Consider the following 21,856-nt stretch of genomic DNA (forward strand, 5'->3'; position numbering starts at 1 on the left):
CACTCTTCCAAGAAGACAATCCTATAAGCCACTGCGAGGGAAATGATCATATTTCTCAAGAAAAAAATTAGAGTAAACACAGGACTGTCAGAAGTGGGATTTGAACCCACGCCTCCAGAGGAGACTGCGACCTGAACGCAGCGCCTTATACCACTCGGCCATCCTGACTTGCTTTCCCAGCATCTTCCAGAGGCCAGACAGCCATGCAGGTGAGGTACTGAAAAGGAATGCCCTCAATTTATTTATCCTATTATATGCACTTCCAACAGATCTTTGAACAATCTGTACAGAGCAGGACCTATGGAGAACTCTTTAGAACTTTGAGGCAAACAAAGAGAAAGTGCTATTCACCAGCCACTTGAACGGCTCAAAGCTGCTTTGAAATTGAGACAATAGCCACCTCTTGGCTGGCTAAAGCAATTTCAACAAGGGATCTCAAAGTCACAACATAGGGTGGAGTATGCAAATTTAAGCAGCCCCTGATCAAAGCCCTGAGGAGATTGCTGTAAGTGTGCTGGAGTCCAGTTGTCTACCAGATGAATGGCATTCTTCCAAATTTGCAGGGCCCGTCTGGCCAGGGCATACAAGAGCATGACTCTTCCAGATGACCTCTTACATGGGTCCTATGCTCATTTGGTAAGGATTGCGCTTTGTCAGCAAGACGTTATAGAACCTAAATATATGAGAAACCCCATCTCTCTTGACAAGAGGAGAACGGAATAACGTGCCAAGTGAAGACCAACAGATGCAACTTCCATCAGATGTTAACCTGATAAAGGAGATTAAATCTCCAAAAGGCATGTCAGAAGTGGGATTCGAACCCACGCCTCCAAAGGAGACTGTGGCCTAAACACAGCGCCTTAGACCTCTCGGCCATCCTGACAGTATAGGCTTTTAATAAATGAATAAAAGTTACTCAGAAACGTCTACCTCCATGCAAGCCTGAAATAATTTAAACCTTCAAACACAAGGTGCAACTTTATGCACAGGACAATAAACACAGAAGAACACATACGAAAGCACTTTATTTCACAGGTATACAGTTTTCATGCTTTTAGAACACCACATACCTCTCACCAGCTATTTAGGGTCCTGTATCCGACTCACAACATTTCCTTGCCTGCGACCTCTCTCTCTACACAAACAACTACAGCACAGGAAGTAGGAAGGCAATAGGTGGGGCAGTTTATGCAAATTTATGCTGCCAATGTGCCTTGCAGGTTCATGCAGGATTTCTAGATCCTTGCTGGATACAAGAGAGTAGGCCTTGTTCCAGATAAACTATCCCTAGCAGGGAAAGTCTGAGCACAGGCACTCTTTTGCTCTTTAGCCCCTGGCCTGGGACTCACCCTCACTTGCTGAGGCATGAAATTCTGCATACCAACTTTGCACAGAAGGTATGTTTGTGGTTGTTTGGGGGATGGGTGGGAGGTCAAGAGCAGGGAAAAGCAGGTCTCCTTCTTTACTAGACTACTCTTCTATGCCTCCCTGCCGTTCACTCACTCTGTTTTTGTTTCATTCTCTCCTTCCACAACACTCCTTCTCACTCATTCGCTCTATCACTTGTATTTTTGCCCTTGCTCTGCATTCTATAGTGGAAACATCTCTTGAATGAAGCATCTGAAAATGACGTGACATAAAATTTAAAACCTCCTTATTGGAAACCTAAAACATCACAAGACTTAATGTAACCCATTTCTTTCATAAAAAAGATTTTTAAAGTACCCCACAAAAGAAATATAAAACACCACGAGTGCTAGAAGAATATTACATTAACGTTAAAGATAGAATAGGGCAAATGCATTTGCAGTTGAAACTGAAGTTTGGTACTTATTCAGATATTATTTACATTGCCAATTTTTAGCTGAGATTCTAAAGGAACTGAGAGAGAAAATGGAATTCAAGTTTTGTCAGAAGTGGGATTCGAACCCACGCCTCCAGGAGAAACTACGGCCTTAACGCAGCGCCTTAGACCACTCGGCCATCCTGACCCAATGCTGCTTTTTCATCTAAAGGGTGAGAAAGATATTAGGAACCAAAAAATGCACAGAGCTGAGGCCAATAGTGGCTAGAGCAAGAAAAAAACTCACTGCACTCTTCCAAGAAGACAATCCTATAAGCCACTGCGAGGGAAATGATCATATTTCTCAAGAAAAAAATTAGAGTAAACACAGGACTGTCAGGAGTGGGATTTGAACCCACGCCTCCAGAGGAGACTGCGACCTGAACGCAGCGCCTTAGACCACTCGGCCATCCTGACTTGCTTTCCCAGCATCTTCCAGAGGCCAGACAGCCATGCAGGTGAGGTACTGAAAAGGAATGCCCTCAATTTATTTATCCTATTATATGCACTTCCAACAGATCTTTGAACAATCTGTACAGAGCAGGACCTATGGAGAACTCTTTAGAACTTTGAGGCAAACAAAGAGAAAGTGCTATTCACCAGCCACTTGAACGGCTCAAAGCTGCTTTGAAATTGAGACAATAGCCACCTCTTGGCTGGCTAAAGCAATTTCAACAAGGGATCTCAAAGTCACAACATAGGGTGGAGTATGCAAATTTAAGCAGCCCCTGATCAAAGCCCTGAGGAAATTGCTGTAAGTGTGCTGGAGTCCAGTTGTCTACCAGATGAATGGCATTCTTCCAAATTTGCAGGGCCCGTCTGGCCAGGGCATACAAGAGCATGACTCTTCCAGATGACCTCTTACATGGGTCCTATGCTCATTTGGTAAGGATTGCGCTTTGTCAGCAAGACGTTATAGAACCTAAATATATGAGAAACCCCATCTCTCTTGACAAGAGGAGAACGGAATAACGTGCCAAGTGAAGACCAACAGATGCAACTTCCATCAGATGTTAACCTGATAAAGGAGATTAAATCTCCAAAAGGCATGTCAGAAGTGGGATTCGAACCCACGCCTCCAAAGGAGACTGTGGCCTAAACACAGCGCCTTAGACCTCTCGGCCATCCTGACAGTATATGCTTTTAAGAAATGAATAAAAGTTACTCAGAAACGTCTACCTCAATGCAAGCCTGAAATAATTTAAACCTTCAAACACAAGGTGCAACTTTATGCACAGGACAATAAACACAGAAGAACACATACGAAAGCACTTTATTTCACAGGTATACAGTTTTCATGCTTTTAGAACACCACATACCTCTCACCAGCTATTTAGGGTCCTGTATCCGACTCACAACATTTCCTTGCCTGCGACCTCTCTCTCTACACAAACAACTACAGCACAGGAAGTAGGAAGGCAATAGGTGGGGCAGTTTATGCAAATTTATGCTGCCAATGTGCCTTGCAGATTCATGCAGGATTTCTAGATCCTTGCTGGATACAAGAGAGTAGGCCTTGTTCCAGATAAACTATCCCTAGCAGGGAAAGTCTGAGCACAGGCACTCTTTTGCTCTTTAGCCCCTGGCCTGGGACTCACCCTCACTTGCTGAGGCGTGAAATTCTGCATACCAACTTTGCACAGAAGGTATGTTTGTGGTTGTTTGGGGATGGGTGGGAGGTCAAGAGCAGGGAAAAGCAGGTCTCCTGCACTACTAGACTCCTCTTCTATGCCTCCCTGCCATTCACTCACTCTGTCTTTGTTTCATTCTCTCCTTCCACAACACTCCTTCTCACTCACTCGCTCTATCACTTGTATTTTTGCCCTTGCTCTGCATTGTATAGTGGAAACATCTCTTGAATTAAGCATCTGAAAATGACGTGACATAAAATTTAAAACCTCCTTATTGGAAACCTAAAACATCACAAGACTTAATGTAACCCATTTCTTTCATAAAAAAGATTTTTAAAGTACCCCACAAAACAAATATAAAACACCACGAGTGCTAGAAGAATATTACATTAACGTTAAAGATAGAATAGGGCAAATGCATTTGCAGTTGAAACTGAAGTTTGGTACTTATTCAGATATTATTTACATTGCCAATTTTTAGCTGAGATTCTAAAGGATCTGAGAGAGAAAATGGAATTCAAGTTTTGTCAGAAGTGGGATTCGAACCCACGCCTCCAGGAGAGACTGCGGCCTTAACGCAGCGCCTTAGACCACTCGGCCATCCTGACCCCATGCTGCTTTTTCATCTAAAGGGTGAGAAAGATATTAGGAACCAAAAAATGCACAGAGCTGAGGCCAATAGTGGCTAGAGCAAGAAAAAAACTCACTGCACTCTTCCAAGAAGACAATCCTATAAGCCACTGCGAGGGAAATGATCATATTTCTCAAGAAAATAATTAGAGTAAACACAGGACTGTCAGAAGTGGGATTTGAACCCACGCCTCCAGAGAAGACCGCGACCTGAACGCAGCGCCTTAGACCACTCGGCCATCCTGACTTTCTTTCCCAGCATCTTCCAGAGGCCAGACAGCCATGCAGGTGAGGTACTGAAAAGGAATGCCCTCAATTTATTTATCCTATTATATGCACTTCCAACAGATCTTTGAACAATCTGTACAGAGCAGGACCTATGGAGAACTCTTTAGAACTTTGAGGCGAACAAAGAGAAAGTGCTATTCACCAGCCACTTGAACGGCTCAAAGCTGCTTTGAAATTGAGACAATAGCCACCTCTTGGCTGGCTAAAGCAATTTCAACAAGGGATCTCAAAGTCACAACATAGGGTGGAGTATGCAAATTTAAGCAGCCCCTGATCAAAGCCCTAAGGAAATTGCTGTAAGTGTGCTGGAGTCCAGTTGTCTACCAGATGCATGGCATTCTTCCAAATTTGCAGGGCCCGTCTGGCCAGGGCATACAAGAGCATGACTCTTCCAGATGACCTCTTACATGGGTCCTATGCTCATTTGGTAAGGATTGCGCTTTGTCAGCAAGACGTTATAGAACCTAAATATATGAGAAACCCCATCTCTCTTGACAAGAGGAGAACGGAATAACGTGCCAAGTGAAGACCAACAGATGCAACTTCCATCAGATGTTAACCTGATAAAGGAGATTAAATCTCCAAAAGGCATGTCAGAAGTGGGATTCGAACCCACGCCTCCAAAGGAGACTGTGGCCTAAACACAGCGCCTTAGACCTCTCGGCCATCCTGACAGTATAGGCTTTTAAGAAATGAATAAAAGTTACTCAGAAACGTCTACCTCCATGCAAGCCTGAAATAATTTAAACCTTCAAACACAAGGTGCAACTTTATGCACAGGACAATAAACACAGAAGAACACATACGAAAGCACTTTATTTCACAGGTATACAGTTTTCATGCTTTTAGAACACCACATACCTCTCACCAGCTATTTAGGGTCCTGTATCCGACTCACAACATTTCCTTGCCTGCGACCTCTCTCTCTACACAAACAACTACAGCACAGGAAGTAGGAAGGCAATAGGTGGGGCAGTTTATGCAAATTTATGCTGCCAATGTGCCTTGCAGATTCATGCAGGATTACTAGATCCTTGCTGGATACAAGAGAGTAGGCCTTGTTCCAGATAAACTATCCCTAGCAGGGAAAGTCTGAGCACAGGCACTCTTTTGCTCTTTAGCCCCTGGCCTGGGACTCACCCTCACTTGCTGAGGCGTGAAAATCTGCATACCAACTTTGCACAGAAGGTATGTTTGTGGTTGTTTGGGGATGGGTGGGAGGTCAAGAGCAGGGAAAAGCAGGTCTCCTGCACTACTAGACTCCTCTTCTATGCCTCCCTGCCGTTCACTCACTCTGTCTTTGTTTCATTCTCTCCTTCCACAACACTCCTTCTCACTCACTCGCTCTATCACTTGTATTTTTGCCCTTGCTCTGCATTCTATAGTGGAAACATCTCTTGAATGAAGCATCTGAAAATGACGTGACATAAAGTTTAAAACCTCCTTATTGTAAACCTAAAACATCACAAGACTTAATGTAACCCATTTCTTTCATAAAAAAGATTTTTAAAGTACCCCAAAAAAGAAATATAAAACACCACGAGTGCTAGAAGAATATTACATTAACGTTAAAGATAGAATAGGGCAAATGCATTTGCAGTTGAAACTGAAGTTTGGTACTTATTCAGATATTATTTACATTGCCAATTTTTAGCTGAGATTCTAAAGGAACTGAGAGAGAAAATGGAATTCAAGTTTTGTCAGAAGTGGGATTCGAACCCACGCCTCCAGGAGAGACTGCGGCCTTAACGCAGCGCCTTAGACCACTCGGCCATCCTGACCCCATGGTGCTTTTTCATCTAAAGGGTGAGAAAGATATTAGGAACCAAAAAATGCACAGAGCTTAGGCCAATAGTGGCTAGAGCAAGAAAAAAACTCACTGCACTCTTCCAAGAAGACAATCCTATAAGCCACTGCGAGGGAAATGATCATATTTCTCAAGAAAAAAATTAGAGTAAACACAGGACTGTCAGAAGTGGGATTTGAACCCACGCCTCCAGAGGAGACTGCGACCTGAACGCAGCGCCTTAGACCACTCGGCCATCCTGACTTGCTTTCCCAGCATCTTCCAGAGGCCAGACAGCCATGCAGGTGAGGTACTGAAAAGGAATGCCCTCAATTTATTTATCCTATTATATGCACTTCCAACAGATCTTTGAACAATCTGTACAGAGCAGGACCTATGGAGAACTCTTTAGAACTTTGAGGCAAACAAAGAGAAAGTGCTATTCACCAGCCACTTGAACGGCTCAAAGCTGCTTTGAAATTGAGACAATAGCCACCTCTTGGCTGGCTAAAGCAATTTCAACAAGGGATCTCAAAGTCACAACATAGGGTGGAGTATGCAAATTTAAGCAGCCCCTGATCAAAGCCCTGAGGAGATTGCTGTAAGTGTGCTGGAGTCCAGTTGTCTACCAGATGAATGGCATTCTTCCAAATTTGCAGGGCCCGTCTGGCCAGGGCATACAAGAGCATGACTCTTCCAGATGACCTCTTACATGGGTCCTATGCTCATTTGGTAAGGATTGCATTTTGTCAGCAAGACGTTATAGAACCTAAATATATGAGAAACCCCATCTCTCTTGACAAGAGGAGAACGGAATAAAGTGCCAAGTGAAGACCAACAGATGCAACTTCCATCAGATGTTAACCTGATAAAGGAGATTAAATCTCCAAAAGGCATGTCAGAAGTGGGATTCAAACCCACGCCTCCAAAGGAGACTGTGGCCTAAACACAGCACCTTAGACCTCTCGGCCATCCTGACAGTATAGGCTTTTAATAAATGAATAAAAGTTACTCAGAAACGTCTACCTCCATGCAAGCCTGAAATAATTTAAACCTTCAAACACAAGGTGCAACTTTATGCACAGGACAATAAACACAGAAGAACACATACGAAAGCACTTTATTTCACAGGTATACAGTTTTCATGCTTTTAGAACACCACATACCTCTCACCAGCTATTTAGGGTCCTGTATCCGACTCACAACATTTCCTTGCCTGCGACCTCTCTCTCTACACAAACAACTACAGCACAGGAAGTAGGAAGGCAATAGGTGGGGCAGTTTATGCAAATTTATGCTGCCAATGTGCCTTGCAGATTCATGCAGGATTTCTAGATCCTTGCTGGATACAAGAGAGTAGGCCTTGTTCCAGATAAACTATCCCTAGCAGGGAAAGTCTGAGCACAGGCACTCTTTTGCTCTTTAGCCCCTGGCCTGGGACTCACCCTCACTTGCTGAGGCGTGAAATTCTGCATACCAACTTTGCACAGAAGGTATGTTTGTGGTTGTTTGGGGATGGGTGGGAGGTCAAGAGCAGGGAAAAGCAGGTCTCCTTCACTACTAGACTCCTCTTCTATGCCTCCCTGCCGTTCACTCACTCTGTCTTTGTTTCATTCTCTCCTTCCACAACACTCCTTCTCACTCACTCGCTCTATCACTTGTATTTTTGCCCTTGCTCTGCATTCTATAGTGGAAACATCTCTTGAATGAAGCATCTGAAAATGACGTGACATAAAATTTAAAACCTCCTTATTGGAAACCTAAAACATCACAAGACTTAATGTAACCCATTTCTTTCATAAAAAAGATTTTTAAAGTACCCCACAAAACAAATATAAAACACCACGAGTGCTAGAAGAATATTACATTAACGTTAAAGATAGAATAGGGCAAATGCATTTGCAGTTGAAACTGAAGTTTGGTACTTATTCAGATATTATTTACATTGCCAATTTTTAGCTGAGATTCTAAAGGAACTGAGAGAGAAAATGGAATTCAAGTTTTGTCAGAAGTGGGATTCAAACCCACGCCTCCAGGAGAGACTGCGGCCTTAACGCAGCGCCTTAGACCACTCGGCCATCCTGACCCCATGCTGCTTTTTCATCTAAAGGGTGAGAAAGATATTAGGAACCAAAAAATGCACAGAGCTGAGGCCAATAGTGGCTAGAGCAAGAAAAAAACTCACTGCACTCTTCCAAGAAGACAATCCTATAAGCCACTGCGAGGGAAATGATCATATTTCTCAAGAAAATAATTAGAGTAAACACAGGACTGTCAGAGGAGGGATTTGAACCCACGCCTCCAGAGGAGACTGCGACCTGAACGCAGCGCCTTAGACCACTCGGCCATCCTGCCTTGCTTTCCCAGCATCTTCCAGAGGCCAGACAGCCATGCAGGTGAGGTACTGAAAAGGAATGCCCTCAATTTATTTATCCTATTATATGCACTTCCAACAGATCTTTGAACAATCTGTACAGAGCAGGACCTATGGAGAACTCTTTAGAACTTTGAGGCGAACAAAGAGAAAGTGCTATTCACCAGCCACTTGAACGGCTCAAAGCTGCTTTGAAATTGAGACAATAGCCACCTCTTGGCTGGCTAAAGCAATTTCAACAAGGGATCTCAAAGTCACAACATAGGGTGGAGTATGCAAATTTAAGCAGCCCCTGATCAAAGCCCTAAGGAAATTGCTGTAAGTGTGCTGGAGTCCAGTTGTCTACCAGATGCATGGCATTCTTCCAAATTTGCAGGGCCCGTCTGGCCAGGGCATACAAGAGCATGACTCTTCCAGATGACCTCTTACATGGGTCCTATGCTCATTTGGTAAGGATTGCGCTTTGTCAGCAAGACGTTATAGAACCTAAATATATGAGAAACCCCATCTCTCTTGACAAGAGGAGAACGGAATAACGTGCCAGGTGAAGACCAACAGATGCAACTTCCATCAGATGTTAACCTGATAAAGGAGATTAAATCTCCAAAAGGAATGTCAGAAGTGGAATTCGAACCCACGCCTCCAAAGGAGACTGTGGCCTAAACACAGCACCTTAGACCTCTCGGCCATCCTGACAGTATAGGCTTTTAAGAAATGAATAAAAGTTACTCAGAAACGTCTACCTCCATGCAAGCCTGAAATAATTTAAACCTTCAAACACAAGGTGCAACTTTATGCACAGGACAATAAACACAGAAGAACACATACGAAAGCACTTTATTTCACAGGTATACAGTTTTCATGCTTTTAGAACACCACATACCTCTCACCAGCTATTTAGGGTCCTGTATCCGACTCACAACATTTCCTTGCCTGCGACCTCTCTCTCTACACAAACAACTACAGCACAGGAAGTAGGAAGGCAATAGGTGGGGCAGTTTATGCAAATTTATGCTGCCAATGTGCCTTGCAGATTCATGCAGGATTTCTAGATCCTTGCTGGATACAAGAGAGTAGGCCTTGTTCCAGATAAACTATCCCTAGCAGGGAAAGTCTGAGCACAGGCACTCTTTTGCTCTTTAGCCCCTGGCCTGGGACTCACCCTCACTTGCTGAGGCGTGAAAATCTGCATACCAACTTTGCACAGAAGGTATGTTTGTGGTTGTTTGGGGATGGGTGGGAGGTCAAGAGCAGGGAAAAGCAGGTCTCCTGCACTACTAGACTCCTCTTCTATGCCTCCCTGCCGTTCACTCACTCTGTCTTTGTTTCATTCTCTCCTTCCACAACACTCCTTCTCACTCACTCGCTCTATCACTTGTATTTTTGCCCTTGCTCTGCATTCTATAGTGGAAACATCTCTTGAATGAAGCATCTGAAAATGACGTGACATAAAGTTTAAAACCTCCTTATTGTAAACCTAAAACATCACAAGACTTAATGTAACCCATTTCTTTCATAAAAAAGATTTTTAAAGTACCCCAAAAAAGAAATATAAAACACCACGAGTGCTAGAAGAATATTACATTAACGTTAAAGATAGAATAGGGCAAATGCATTTGCAGTTGAAACTGAAGTTTGGTACTTATTCAGATATTATTTACATTGCCAATTTTTAGCTGAGATTCTAAAGGAACTGAGAGAGAAAATGGAATTCAAGTTTTGTCAGAAGTGGGATTCGAAGCCACGCCTCCAGGAGAGACTGCGGCCTTAACGCAGCGCCTTAGACCACTCGGCCATCCTGACCCCATGGTGCTTTTTCATCTAAAGGGTGAGAAAGATATTAGGAACCAAAAAATGCACAGAGCTTAGGCCAATAGTGGCTAGAGTAAGAAAAAAACTCACTGCACTCTTCCAAGAAGACAATCCTATAAGCCACTGCGAGGGAAATGATCATATTTCTCAAGAAAAAAATTAGAGTAAACACAGGACTGTCAGAAGTGGGATTTGAACCCACGCCTCCAGAGGAGACTGCGACCTGAACGCAGCGCCTTAGACCACTCGGCCATCCTGACTTGCTTTCCCAGCATCTTCCAGAGGCCAGACAGCCATGCAGGTGAGGTACTGAAAAGGAATGCCCTCAATTTATTTATCCTATTATATGCACTTCCAACAGATCTTTGAACAATCTGTACAGAGCAGGACCTATGGAGAACTCTTTAGAACTTTGAGGCAAACAAAGAGAAAGTGCTATTCACCAGCCACTTGAACGGCTCAAAGCTGCTTTGAAATTGAGACAATAGCCACCTCTTGGCTGGCTAAAGCAATTTCAACAAGGGATCTCAAAGTCACAACATAGGGTGGAGTATGCAAATTTAAGCAGCCCCTGATCAAAGCCCTGAGGAAATTGCTGTAAGTGTGCTGGAGTCCAGTTGTCTACTAGATGAATGGCATTCTTCCAAATTTGCTGGGCCCGTCTGGCCAGGGCATACAAGAGCATGACTCTTCCAGATGACCTCTTACATGGGTCCTATGCTCATTTGGTAAGGATTGCGCTTTGTCAGCAAGACGTTATAGAACCTAAATATATGAGAAACCCCATCTCTCTTGACAAGAGGAGAACGGAATAACGTGCCAAGTGAAGACCAACAGATGCAACTTCCATCAGATGTTAACCTGATAAAGGAGATTAAATCTCCAAAAGGCATGTCAGAAGTGGGATTTGAACCCACGCCTCCAAAGGAGACTGTGGCCTAAACACAGCGCCTTAGACCTCTCGGCCATCCTGACAGTATATGCTTTTAAGAAATGAATAAAAGTTACTCAGAAAAGTCTACCTCAATGCAAGCCTGAAATAATTTAAACCTTCAAACACAAGGTGCAACTTTATGCACAGGACAATAAACACAGAAGAACACATACGAAAGCACTTTATTTCACAGGTATACAGTTTTCATGCTTTTAGAACACCACATACCTCTCACCAGCTATTTAGGGTCCTGTATCCGACTCACAACATTTCCTTGCCTGCGACCTCTCTCTCTACACAAACAACTACAGCACAGGAAGTAGGAAGGCAATAGGTGGGGCAGTTTATGCAAATTTATGCTGCCAATGTGCCTTGCAGATTCATGCAGGATTTCTAGATCCTTGCTGGATACAAGAGAGTAGGCCTTGTTCCAGATAAACTATCCCTAGCAGGGAAAGTCTGAGCACAGGCACTCTTTTGCTCTTTAGCCCCTGGCCTGGGACTCACCCTCACTTGCTGAGGCGTGAAATTCTGCATACCAACTTTGCACAGAAGGTATGTTTGTGGTTGTTTGGGGATGGGTGGGAGGTCAAGAGCAGGGAAAAGCAGGTCTCCTTCACTACTAGACTCCTCTTCTATGCCTCCCTGCCATTCACTCACTCTGTCTTTGTTTCATTCTCTCCTTCCACAACACTCCTTCTCACTCACTCGCTCTATCACTTGTATTTTTGCCCTTGCTCTGCATTCTATAGTGGAAACATCTCTTGAATGAAGCATCTGAAAATGACGTGACATAAAATTTAAAACCTCCTTATTGGAAACCTAAAACATCACAAGACTTAATGTAACCCATTTCTTTCATAAAAAAGATTTTTAAAGTACCCCACAAAACAAATATAAAACACCACGAGTGCTAGAAGAATATTACATTAACGTTAAAGATAGAATAGGGCAAATGCATTTGCAGTTGAAACTGAAGTTTGGTACTTATTCAGATATTATTTACATTGCCAATTTTTAGCTGAGATTCTAAAGGAACTGAGAGAGAAAATGGAATTCAAGTTTTGTCAGAAGTGGGATTTGAACCCACGCCTCCAGGAGAGACTGCGGCCTTAACGCAGCGCCTTAGACCACTCGGCCATCCTGACCCCATGCTGCTTTTTCATCTAAAGGGTGAGAAAGATATTAGGAACCAAAAAATGCACAGAGCTTAGGCCAATAGTGGCTAGAGCAAGAAAAAAACTCACTGCACTCTTCCAAGAAGACAATCCTATAAGCCACTGCGAGGGAAATGATCATATTTCTCAAGAAAAAAATTAGAGTAAACACAGGACTGTCAGAAGTGGGATTTGAACCCACACCTCCAGAGGAGACTGCGACCTGAACGCAGCGCCTTAGACCACTCGGCCATCCTGACTTGCTTTCCCAGCATCTTCCAGAGGCCAGACAGCCATGCAGGTGAGGTACTGAAAAGGAATGCCCTCAATTTATTTATCCTATTATATGCACTTCCAACAGATCTTTGAACAATCTGTACAGAGCAGGACCTATGGAGAACTCTTTAGAACTTTGAGGCGAACAAAGAGAAAGTGCTATTCACCAGCCACTTGAACGGCTCAAAGCTGCTTTGAAATTGAGACAATAGCCACCTCTTGGCTGGCTAAAGCAATTTCAACAAGGGATCTCAAAGTCACAACATAGGGTGGAGTATGCAAATTTAAGCAGCCCCTGATCAAAGCCCTAAGGAAATTGCTGTAAGTGTGCTGGAGTCCAGTTGTCTACCAGATGCATGGTATTCTTCCAAATTTGCAGGGCCCGTCTGGCCAGGGCATACAAGAGCATGACTCTTCCAGATGACCTCTTACATGGGTCCTATGCTCATTTGGTAAGGATTGCGCTTTGTCAGCAAGACGTTATAGAACCTAAATATATGAGAAACCCCATCTCTCTTGACAAGAGGAGAACGGAATAACGTGCCAGGTGAAGACCAACAGATGCAACTTCCATCAGATGTTAACCTGATAAAGGAGATTAAATCTCCAAAAGGAATGTCAGAAGTGGAATTCGAACCCACGCCTCCAAAGGAGACTGTGGCCTAAACACAGCACCTTAGACCTCTCGGCCATCCTGACAGTATAGGCTTTTAAGAAATGAATAAAAGTTACTCAGAAACGTCTACCTCCATGCAAGCCTGAAATAATTTAAACCTTCAAACACAAGGTGCAACTTTATGCACAGGACAATAAACACAGAAGAACACATACGAAAGCACTTTATTTCACAGGTATACAGTTTTCATGCTTTTAGAACACCACATACCTCTCACCAGCTATTTAGGGTCCTGTATCCGACTCACAACATTTCCTTGCCTGCGACCTCTCTCTCTACACAAACAACTACAGCACAGGAAGTAGGAAGGCAATAGGTGGGGCAGTTTATGCAAATTTATGCTGCCAATGTGCCTTGCAGATTCATGCAGGATTTCTAGATCCTTGCTGGATACAAGAGAGTAGGCCTTGTTCCAGATAAACTATCCCTAGCAGGGAAAGTCTGAGCACAGGCACTCTTTTGCTCTTTAGCCCCTGGCCTGGGACTCACCCTCACTTGCTGAGGCGTGAAAATCTGCATACCAACTTTGCACAGAAGGTATGTTTGTGGTTGTTTGGGGATGGGTGGGAGGTCAAGAGCAGGGAAAAGCAGGTCTCCTGCACTACTAGACTCCTCTTCTATGCCTCCCTGCCGTTCACTCACTCTGTCTTTGTTTCATTCTCTCCTTCCACAACACTCCTTCTCACTCACTCGCTCTATCACTTGTATTTTTGCCCTTGCTCTGCATTCTATAGTGGAAACATCTCTTGAATGAAGCATCTGAAAATGACGTGACATACAGTTTAAAACCTCCTTATTGTAAACCTAAAACATCACAAGACTTAATGTAACCCATTTCTTTCATAAAAAAGATTTTTAAAGTACCCCAAAAAAGAAATATAAAACACCACGAGTGCTAGAAGAATATTACATTAACGTTAAAGATAGAATAGGGCAAATGCATTTGCAGTTGAAACTGAAGTTTGGTACTTATTCAGATATTATTTACATTGCCAATTTTTAGCTGAGATTCTAAAGGAACTGAGAGAGAAAATGGAATTCAAGTTTTGTCAGAAGTGGGATTCGAATCCACGCCTCCAGGAGAGACTGCGGCCTTAACGCAGCGCCTTAGACCACTCGGCCATCCTGACCCCATGGTGCTTTTTCATCTAAAGGGTGAGAAAGATATTAGGAACCAAAAAATGCACAGAGCTTAGGCCAATAGTGGCTAGAGCAAGAAAAAAACTCACTGCACTCTTCCAAGAAGACAATCCTATAAGCCACTGCGAGGGAAATGATCATATTTCTCAAGAAAAAAATTAGAGTAAACACAGGACTGTCAGAAGTGGGATTTGAACCCACGCCTCCAGAGGAGACTGCGACCTGAACGCAGCGCCTTAGACCACTCGGCCATCCTGACTTGCTTTCCCAGCATCTTCCAGAGGCCAGACAGCCATGCAGGTGAGGTACTGAAAAGGAATGCCCTCAATTTATTTATCCTATTATATGCACTTCCAACAGATCTTTGAACAATCTGTACAGAGCAGGACCTATGGAGAACTCTTTAGAACTTTGAGGCAAACAAAGAGAAAGTGCTATTCACCAGCCACTTGAACGGCTCAAAGCTGCTTTGAAATTGAGACAATAGCCACCTCTTGGCTGGCTAAAGCAATTTCAACAAGGGATCTCAAAGTCACAACATAGGGTGGAGTATGCAAATTTAAGCAGCCCCTGATCAAAGCCCTGAGGAAATTGCTGTAAGTGTGCTGGAGTCCAGTTGTCTACCAGATGAATGGCATTCTTCCAAATTTGCTGGGCCCGTCTGGCCAGGGCATACAAGAGCATGACTCTTCCAGATGACCTCTTACATGGGTCCTATGCTCATTTGGTAAGGATTGCGCTTTGTCAGCAAGACGTTATAGAACCTAAATATATGAGAAACCCCATCTCTCTTGACAAGAGGAGAACGGAATAACGTGCCAAGTGAAGACCAACAGATGCAACTTCCATCAGATGTTAACCTGATAAAGGAGATTAAATCTCCAAAAGGCATGTCAGAAGTGGGATTCGAACCCACGCCTCCAAAGGAGACTGTGGCCTAAACACAGCGCCTTAGACCTCTCGGCCATCCTGACAGTATATGCTTTTAATAAATGAATAAAAGTTACTCAGAAACGTCTACCTCAATGCAAGCCTAAAATAATTTAAACCTTCAAACACAAGGTGCAACTTTATGCACAGGACAATAAACACAGAAGAACACATACGAAAGCACTTTATTTCACAGGTATACAGTTTTCATGCTTTTAGAACACCACATACCTCTCACCAGCTATTTAGGGTCCTGTATCCGACTCACAACATTTCCTTGCCTGCGACCTCTCTCTCTACACAAACAACTACAGCACAGGAAGTAGGAAGGCAATAGGTGGGGCAGTTTATGCAAATTTATGCTGCCAATGTGCCTTGCAGATTCATGCAGGATTTCTAGATCCTTGCTGGATACAAGAGAGTAGGCCTTGTTCCAGATAAACTATCCCTAGCAGGGAAAGTCTGAGCACAGGCACTCTTTTGCTCTTTAGCCCCTGGCCTGGGACTCACCCTCACTTGCTGAGGCGTGAAATTCTGCATACCAACTTTGCACAGAAGGTATGTTTGTGGTTGTTTGGGGATGGGTGGGAGGTCAAGAGCAGGGAAAAGCAGGTCTCCTTCACTACTAGACTCCTCTTCTATGCCTCCCTGCCATTCACTCACTCTGTCTTTGTTTCATTCTCTCCTTCCACAACACTCCTTCTCACTCACTCGCTCTATCACTTGTATTTTTGCCCGTGCTCTGCATTCTATAGTGGAAACATCTCTTGAATGAAGCATCTGAAAATGACGTGACATAAAGTTTAAAACCTCCTTATTGTAAACCTAAAACATCACAAGACTTAATGTAACCCATTTCTTTCATAAAAAAGATTTTTAAAGTACCCCACAAAAGAAATATAAAACACCACGAGTGCTAGAAGAATATTACATTAACGTTAAAGATAGAATAGGGCAAATGCATTTGCAGTTGAAACTGAAGTTTGGTACTTATTCAGATATTATTTACATTGCCAATTTTTAGCTGAGATTCTAAAGGAACTGAGAGAGAAAATGGAATTCAAGTTTTGTCAGAAGTGGGATTCAAACCCACGCCTCCAGGAAAGACTGCGGCCTTAACGCAGCGCCTTAGACCACTCGGCCATCCTGACCCCATGCTGCTTTTTCATCTAAAGGGTGAGAAAGATATTAGGAACCAAAAAATGCACAGAGCTGAGGGCAATAGTGGCTAGAGCAAGAAAAAAACTCACTGCACTCTTCCAAGAAGACAATCCTATAAGCCACTGCGAGGGAAATGATCATATTTCTCAAGAAAAAAATTAGAGTAAACAGAGGACTGTCAGAAGTGGGATTTGAACCCACGCCTCCAGAGGAGACTGCGACCTGAACGCAGCGCCTTAGACCACTCGGCCATCCTGACTTGCTTTCACAGCATCTTCCAGAGGCCAGACAGCCATGCAGGTGAGGTACTGAAAAGGAATGCCCTCAATTTATTTATCCTATTATATGCACTTCCAACAGATCTTTGAACAATCTGTACAGAGCAGGACCTATGGAGAACTCTTTAGAACTTTGAGGCGAACAAAGAGAAAGTGCTATTCACCAGCCACTTGAACGGCTCAAAGCTGCTTTGAAATTGAGACAATAGCCACCTCTTGGCTGGCTAAAGCAATTTCAACAAGGGATCTCAAAGTCACAACATAGGGTGGAGTATGCAAATTTAAGCAGCCCCTGATCAAAGCCCTGAGGAAATTGCTGTAAGTGTGCTGGAGTCCAGTTGTCTACCAGATGAATGGCATTCTTCCAAATTTGCTGGGCCCGTCTGGCCAGGGCATACAAGAGCATGACTCTTCCAGATGACCTCTTACATGGGTCCTATGCTCATTTGGTAAGGATTGCGCTTTGTCAGCAAGACGTTATAGAACCTAAATATATGAGAAACCCCATCTCTCTTGACAAGAGGAGAACGGAATAACGTGCCAAGTGAAGACCAACAGATGCAACTTCCATCAGATGTTAACCTGATAAAGGAGATTAAATCTCCAAAAGGCATGTCAGAAGTGGGATTCGAACCCACGCCTCCAAAGGAGACTGTGGCCTAAACACAGCGCCTTAGACCTCTCGGCCATCCTGACAGTATATGCTTTTAAGAAATGAATAAAAGTTACTCAGAAAAGTCTACCTCCATGCAAGCCTGAAATAATTTAAACCTTCAAACACAAGGTGCAACTTTATGCACAGGACAATAAACACAGAAGAACACATACGAAAGCACTTTATTTCACAGGTATACAGTTTTCATGCTTTTAGAACACCACATACCTCTCACCAGCTATTTAGGGTCCTGTATCCGACTCACAACATTTCCTTGCCTGCGACCTCTCTCTCTACACAAACAACTACAGCACAGGAAGTAGGAAGGCAATAGGTGGGGCAGTTTATGCAAATTTATGCTGCCAATGTGCCTTGCAGATTCATGCAGGATTTCTAGATCCTTGCTGGATACAAGAGAGTAGGCCTTGTTCCAGATAAACTATCCCTAGCAGGGAAAGTCTGAGCACAGGCACTCTTTTGCTCTTTAGCCCCTGGCCTGGGACTCACCCTCACTTGCTGAGGCGTGAAATTCTGCATACCAACTTTGCACAGAAGGTATGTTTGTGGTTGTTTGGGGATGGGTGGGAGGTCAAGAGCAGGGAAAAGCAGGTCTCCTTCACTACTAGACTCCTCTTCTATGCCTCCCTGCCATTCACTCACTCTGTCTTTGTTTCATTCTCTCCTTCCACAACACTCCTTCTCACTCACTCGCTCTATCACTTGTATTTTTGCCCTTGCTCTGCATTCTATAGTGGAAACATCTCTTGAATGAAGCATCTGAAAATGACGTGACATAAAATTTAAAACCTCCTTATTGGAAACCTAAAACATCACAAGACTTAATGTAACCCATTTCTTTCATAAAAAAGATTTTTAAAGTACCCCACAAAACAAATATAAAACACCACGAGTGCTAGAAGAATATTACATTAACGTTAAAGATAGAATAGGGCAAATGCATTTGCAGTTGAAACTGAAGTTTGGTACTTATTCAGATATTATTTACATTGCCAATTTTTAGCTGAGATTCTAAAGGAACTGAGAGAGAAAATGGAATTCAAGTTTTGTCAGAAGTGGGATTTGAACCCACGCCTCCAGGAGAGACTGCGGCCTTAACGCAGCGCCTTAGACCACTCGGCCATCCTGACCCCATGCTGCTTTTTCATCTAAAGGGTGAGAAAGATATTAGGAACCAAAAAATGCACAGAGCTTAGGCCAATAGTGGCTAGAGCAAGAAAAAAACTCACTGCACTCTTCCAAGAAGACAATCCTATAAGCCACTGCGAGGGAAATGATCATATTTCTCAAGAAAAAAATTAGAGTAAACACAGGACTGTCAGAAGTGGGATTTGAACCCACACCTCCAGAGGAGACTGCGACCTGAACGCAGCGCCTTAGACCACTCGGCCATCCTGACTTGCTTTCCCAGCATCTTCCAGAGGCCAGACAGCCATGCAGGTGAGGTACTGAAAAGGAATGCCCTCAATTTATTTATCCTATTATATGCACTTCCAACAGATCTTTGAACAATCTGTACAGAGCAGGACCTATGGAGAACTCTTTAGAACTTTGAGGCGAACAAAGAGAAAGTGCTATTCACCAGCCACTTGAACGGCTCAAAGCTGCTTTGAAATTGAGACAATAGCCACCTCTTGGCTGGCTAAAGCAATTTCAACAAGGGATCTCAAAGTCACAACATAGGGTGGAGTATGCAAATTTAAGCAGCCCCTGATCAAAGCCCTAAGGAAATTGCTGTAAGTGTGCTGGAGTCCAGTTGTCTACCAGATGCATGGCATTCTTCCAAATTTGCAGGGCCCGTCTGGCCAGGGCATACAAGAGCATGACTCTTCCAGATGACCTCTTACATGGGTCCTATGCTCATTTGGTAAGGATTGCGCTTTGTCAGCAAGACGTTATAGAACCTAAATATATGAGAAACCCCATCTCTCTTGACAAGAGGAGAACGGAATAACGTGCCAAGTGAAGACCAACAGATGCAACTTCCATCAGATGTTAACCTGATAAAGGAGATTAAATCTCCAAAAGGCATGTCAGAAGTGGGATTTGAACCCACGCCTCCAAAGGAGACTGTGGCCTAAACACAGCGCCTTAGACCTCTCGGCCATCCTGACAGTATAGGCTTTTAAGAAATGAATAAAAGTTACTCAGAAACGTCTACCTCCATGCAAGCCTGAAATAATTTAAACCTTCAAACACAAGGTGCAACTTTATGCACAGGACAATAAACACAGAAGAACACATACGAAAGCACTTTATTTCACAGGTATACAGTTTTCATGCTTTTAGAACACCACATACCTCTCACCAGCTATTTAGGGTCCTGTATCCGACTCACAACATTTCCTTGCCTGCGACCTCTCTCTCTACACAAACAACTACAGCACAGGAAGTAGGAAGGCAATAGGTGGGGCAGTTTATGCAAATTTATGCTGCCAATGTGCCTTGCAGATTCATGCAGGATTTCTAGATCCTTTCTGGATACAAGAGAGTAGGCCTTGTTCCAGATAAACTATCCCTAGCAGGGAAAGTCTGAGCACAGGCACTCTTTTGCTCTTTAGCCCCTGGCCTGGGACTCACCCTCACTTGCTGAGGCGTGAAATTCTGCATACCAACTTTGCACAGAAGGTATGTTTGTGGTTGTTTGGGGATGGGTGGGAGGTCAAGAGCAGGGAAAAGCAGGTCTCCTTCACTACTAGACTACTCTTCTATGCCTCCCTGCCGTTCACTCACTCTGTCTTTGTTTCATTCTGTCCTTCCACAACACTCCTTCTCACTCACTCGCTCTATCACTTGTATTTTTGCCCTTGCTCTGCATTCTATAGTGGAAACATCTCTTGAATGAAGCATCTGAAAATGACGTGACATAAAATTTAAAACCTCCTTATTGGAAACCTAAAACATCACAAGACTTAATGTAACCCATTTCTTTCATAAAAAAGATTTTTAAAGTACCCCACAAAAGAAATATAAAACACCACGAGTGCTAGAAGAATATTACATTAACGTTAAAGATAGAATAGGGCAAATGCATTTGCAGTTGAAACTGAAGTTTGGTACTTATTCAGATATTATTTACATTGCCAATTTTTAGCTGAGATTCTAAAGGAACTGAGAGAGAAAATGGAATTCAAGTTTTGTCAGAAGTGGGATTCGAACCCACGCCTCCAGGAGAGACTGCGGCCTTAACGCAGCGCCTTAGACCACTCGGCCATCCTGACCCCATGGTGCTTTTTCATCTAAAGGGTGAGAAAGATATTAGGAACCAAAAAATGCACAGAGCTTAGGCCAATAGTGGCTAGAGCAAGAAAAAAACTCACTGCACTCTTCCAAGAAGACAATCCTATAAGCCACTGCGAGGGAAATGATCATATTTCTCAAGAAAAAAATTAGAGTAAACAGAGGACTGTCAGAAGTGGGATTTGAACCCACGCCTCCAGAGGAGACTGCGACCTGAACGCAGCGCCTTAGACCACTCGGCCATCCTGACTTGCTTTCCCAGCATCTTCCAGAGGCCAGACAGCCATGCAGGTGAGGTACTGAAAAGGAATGCCCTCAATTTATTTATCCTATTATATGCACTTCCAACAGATCTTTGAACAATCTGTACAGAGCAGGACCTATGGAGAACTCTTTAGAACTTTGAGGCGAACAAAGAGAAAGTGCTATTCACCAGCCACTTGAACGGCTCAAAGCTGCTTTGAAATTGAGACAATAGCCACCTCTTGGCTGGCTAAAGCAATTTCAACAAGGGATCTCAAAGTCACAACATAGGGTGGAGTATGCAAATTTAAGCAGCCCCTGATCAAAGCCCTAAGGAAATTGCTGTAAGTGTGCTGGAGTCCAGTTGTCTACCAGATGCATGGCATTCTTCCAAATTTGCTGGGCCCGTCTGGCCAGGGCATACAAGAGCATGACTCTTCCAGATGACCTCTTACATGGGTCCTATGCTCATTTGGTAAGGATTGCGCTTTGTCAGCAAGACGTTATAGAACCTAAATATATGAGAAACCCCATCTCTCTTGACAAGAGGAGAACGGAATAACGTGCCAAGTGAAGACCAACAGATGCAACTTCCATCAGATGTTAACCTGATAAAGGAGATTAAATCTCCAAAAGGCATGTCAGAAGTGGGAATCGAACCCACGCCTCCAAAGGAGACTGTGGCCTAAACACAGCGCCTTAGACCTCTCGGCCATCCTGACAGTATATGCTTTTAAGAAATGAATAAAAGTTACTCAGAAACGTCTACCTCCATGCAACCCTG

The 21,856-nt window shown here is 43.5% G+C and overlaps 26 non-coding genes across 26 annotated transcripts; all 26 read right to left on the reverse strand.

Annotated features, from left to right (window-relative positions):
- Positions 1-85: 85 nt before the first annotated feature.
- TRNAL-CAG (transfer RNA leucine (anticodon CAG)) lies at positions 86-168 on the reverse strand. Its single transcript has one exon. It is a non-coding gene; the product is annotated as a tRNA-Leu (tRNA).
- A 632-nt stretch (positions 169-800) lies between these two features.
- Positions 801-883, reverse strand: TRNAL-UAG (transfer RNA leucine (anticodon UAG)). Its single transcript has one exon. It is a non-coding gene; the product is annotated as a tRNA-Leu (tRNA).
- Positions 884-1,908: 1,025 nt separating this feature from the next.
- TRNAL-AAG (transfer RNA leucine (anticodon AAG)) lies at positions 1,909-1,991 on the reverse strand. Its single transcript has one exon. It is a non-coding gene; the product is annotated as a tRNA-Leu (tRNA).
- A 186-nt stretch (positions 1,992-2,177) lies between these two features.
- TRNAL-CAG (transfer RNA leucine (anticodon CAG)) lies at positions 2,178-2,260 on the reverse strand. The gene has a single exon. It is a non-coding gene; the product is annotated as a tRNA-Leu (tRNA).
- Positions 2,261-2,892: 632 nt separating this feature from the next.
- On the reverse strand, positions 2,893-2,975 carry TRNAL-UAG (transfer RNA leucine (anticodon UAG)). Its single transcript has one exon. It is a non-coding gene; the product is annotated as a tRNA-Leu (tRNA).
- Positions 2,976-3,999: 1,024 nt separating this feature from the next.
- TRNAL-AAG (transfer RNA leucine (anticodon AAG)) lies at positions 4,000-4,082 on the reverse strand. The gene has a single exon. It is a non-coding gene; the product is annotated as a tRNA-Leu (tRNA).
- Positions 4,083-4,268: 186 nt separating this feature from the next.
- TRNAL-CAG (transfer RNA leucine (anticodon CAG)) lies at positions 4,269-4,351 on the reverse strand. Its single transcript has one exon. It is a non-coding gene; the product is annotated as a tRNA-Leu (tRNA).
- A 632-nt stretch (positions 4,352-4,983) lies between these two features.
- TRNAL-UAG (transfer RNA leucine (anticodon UAG)) lies at positions 4,984-5,066 on the reverse strand. Its single transcript has one exon. It is a non-coding gene; the product is annotated as a tRNA-Leu (tRNA).
- A 1,024-nt stretch (positions 5,067-6,090) lies between these two features.
- TRNAL-AAG (transfer RNA leucine (anticodon AAG)) lies at positions 6,091-6,173 on the reverse strand. The gene has a single exon. It is a non-coding gene; the product is annotated as a tRNA-Leu (tRNA).
- Positions 6,174-6,359: 186 nt separating this feature from the next.
- TRNAL-CAG (transfer RNA leucine (anticodon CAG)) lies at positions 6,360-6,442 on the reverse strand. The gene has a single exon. It is a non-coding gene; the product is annotated as a tRNA-Leu (tRNA).
- Positions 6,443-8,181: 1,739 nt separating this feature from the next.
- On the reverse strand, positions 8,182-8,264 carry TRNAL-AAG (transfer RNA leucine (anticodon AAG)). Its single transcript has one exon. It is a non-coding gene; the product is annotated as a tRNA-Leu (tRNA).
- A 2,277-nt stretch (positions 8,265-10,541) lies between these two features.
- TRNAL-CAG (transfer RNA leucine (anticodon CAG)) lies at positions 10,542-10,624 on the reverse strand. The gene has a single exon. It is a non-coding gene; the product is annotated as a tRNA-Leu (tRNA).
- Positions 10,625-11,256: 632 nt separating this feature from the next.
- Positions 11,257-11,339, reverse strand: TRNAL-UAG (transfer RNA leucine (anticodon UAG)). Its single transcript has one exon. It is a non-coding gene; the product is annotated as a tRNA-Leu (tRNA).
- A 1,024-nt stretch (positions 11,340-12,363) lies between these two features.
- On the reverse strand, positions 12,364-12,446 carry TRNAL-AAG (transfer RNA leucine (anticodon AAG)). Its single transcript has one exon. It is a non-coding gene; the product is annotated as a tRNA-Leu (tRNA).
- A 186-nt stretch (positions 12,447-12,632) lies between these two features.
- TRNAL-CAG (transfer RNA leucine (anticodon CAG)) lies at positions 12,633-12,715 on the reverse strand. Its single transcript has one exon. It is a non-coding gene; the product is annotated as a tRNA-Leu (tRNA).
- A 2,008-nt stretch (positions 12,716-14,723) lies between these two features.
- TRNAL-CAG (transfer RNA leucine (anticodon CAG)) lies at positions 14,724-14,806 on the reverse strand. The gene has a single exon. It is a non-coding gene; the product is annotated as a tRNA-Leu (tRNA).
- Positions 14,807-15,438: 632 nt separating this feature from the next.
- On the reverse strand, positions 15,439-15,521 carry TRNAL-UAG (transfer RNA leucine (anticodon UAG)). The gene has a single exon. It is a non-coding gene; the product is annotated as a tRNA-Leu (tRNA).
- Positions 15,522-16,545: 1,024 nt separating this feature from the next.
- On the reverse strand, positions 16,546-16,628 carry TRNAL-AAG (transfer RNA leucine (anticodon AAG)). The gene has a single exon. It is a non-coding gene; the product is annotated as a tRNA-Leu (tRNA).
- Positions 16,629-16,814: 186 nt separating this feature from the next.
- TRNAL-CAG (transfer RNA leucine (anticodon CAG)) lies at positions 16,815-16,897 on the reverse strand. Its single transcript has one exon. It is a non-coding gene; the product is annotated as a tRNA-Leu (tRNA).
- Positions 16,898-17,529: 632 nt separating this feature from the next.
- Positions 17,530-17,612, reverse strand: TRNAL-UAG (transfer RNA leucine (anticodon UAG)). Its single transcript has one exon. It is a non-coding gene; the product is annotated as a tRNA-Leu (tRNA).
- A 1,024-nt stretch (positions 17,613-18,636) lies between these two features.
- On the reverse strand, positions 18,637-18,719 carry TRNAL-AAG (transfer RNA leucine (anticodon AAG)). The gene has a single exon. It is a non-coding gene; the product is annotated as a tRNA-Leu (tRNA).
- Positions 18,720-18,905: 186 nt separating this feature from the next.
- On the reverse strand, positions 18,906-18,988 carry TRNAL-CAG (transfer RNA leucine (anticodon CAG)). The gene has a single exon. It is a non-coding gene; the product is annotated as a tRNA-Leu (tRNA).
- A 632-nt stretch (positions 18,989-19,620) lies between these two features.
- Positions 19,621-19,703, reverse strand: TRNAL-UAG (transfer RNA leucine (anticodon UAG)). The gene has a single exon. It is a non-coding gene; the product is annotated as a tRNA-Leu (tRNA).
- A 1,024-nt stretch (positions 19,704-20,727) lies between these two features.
- TRNAL-AAG (transfer RNA leucine (anticodon AAG)) lies at positions 20,728-20,810 on the reverse strand. Its single transcript has one exon. It is a non-coding gene; the product is annotated as a tRNA-Leu (tRNA).
- Positions 20,811-20,996: 186 nt separating this feature from the next.
- TRNAL-CAG (transfer RNA leucine (anticodon CAG)) lies at positions 20,997-21,079 on the reverse strand. Its single transcript has one exon. It is a non-coding gene; the product is annotated as a tRNA-Leu (tRNA).
- Positions 21,080-21,711: 632 nt separating this feature from the next.
- TRNAL-UAG (transfer RNA leucine (anticodon UAG)) lies at positions 21,712-21,794 on the reverse strand. Its single transcript has one exon. It is a non-coding gene; the product is annotated as a tRNA-Leu (tRNA).
- Positions 21,795-21,856: the final 62 nt, after the last annotated feature.

Source organism: Triturus cristatus, chromosome 6 (assembly GCF_964204655.1).
Source record: "Triturus cristatus chromosome 6, aTriCri1.1, whole genome shotgun sequence".
Taxonomy (NCBI): domain Eukaryota; kingdom Metazoa; phylum Chordata; class Amphibia; order Caudata; family Salamandridae; genus Triturus; species Triturus cristatus.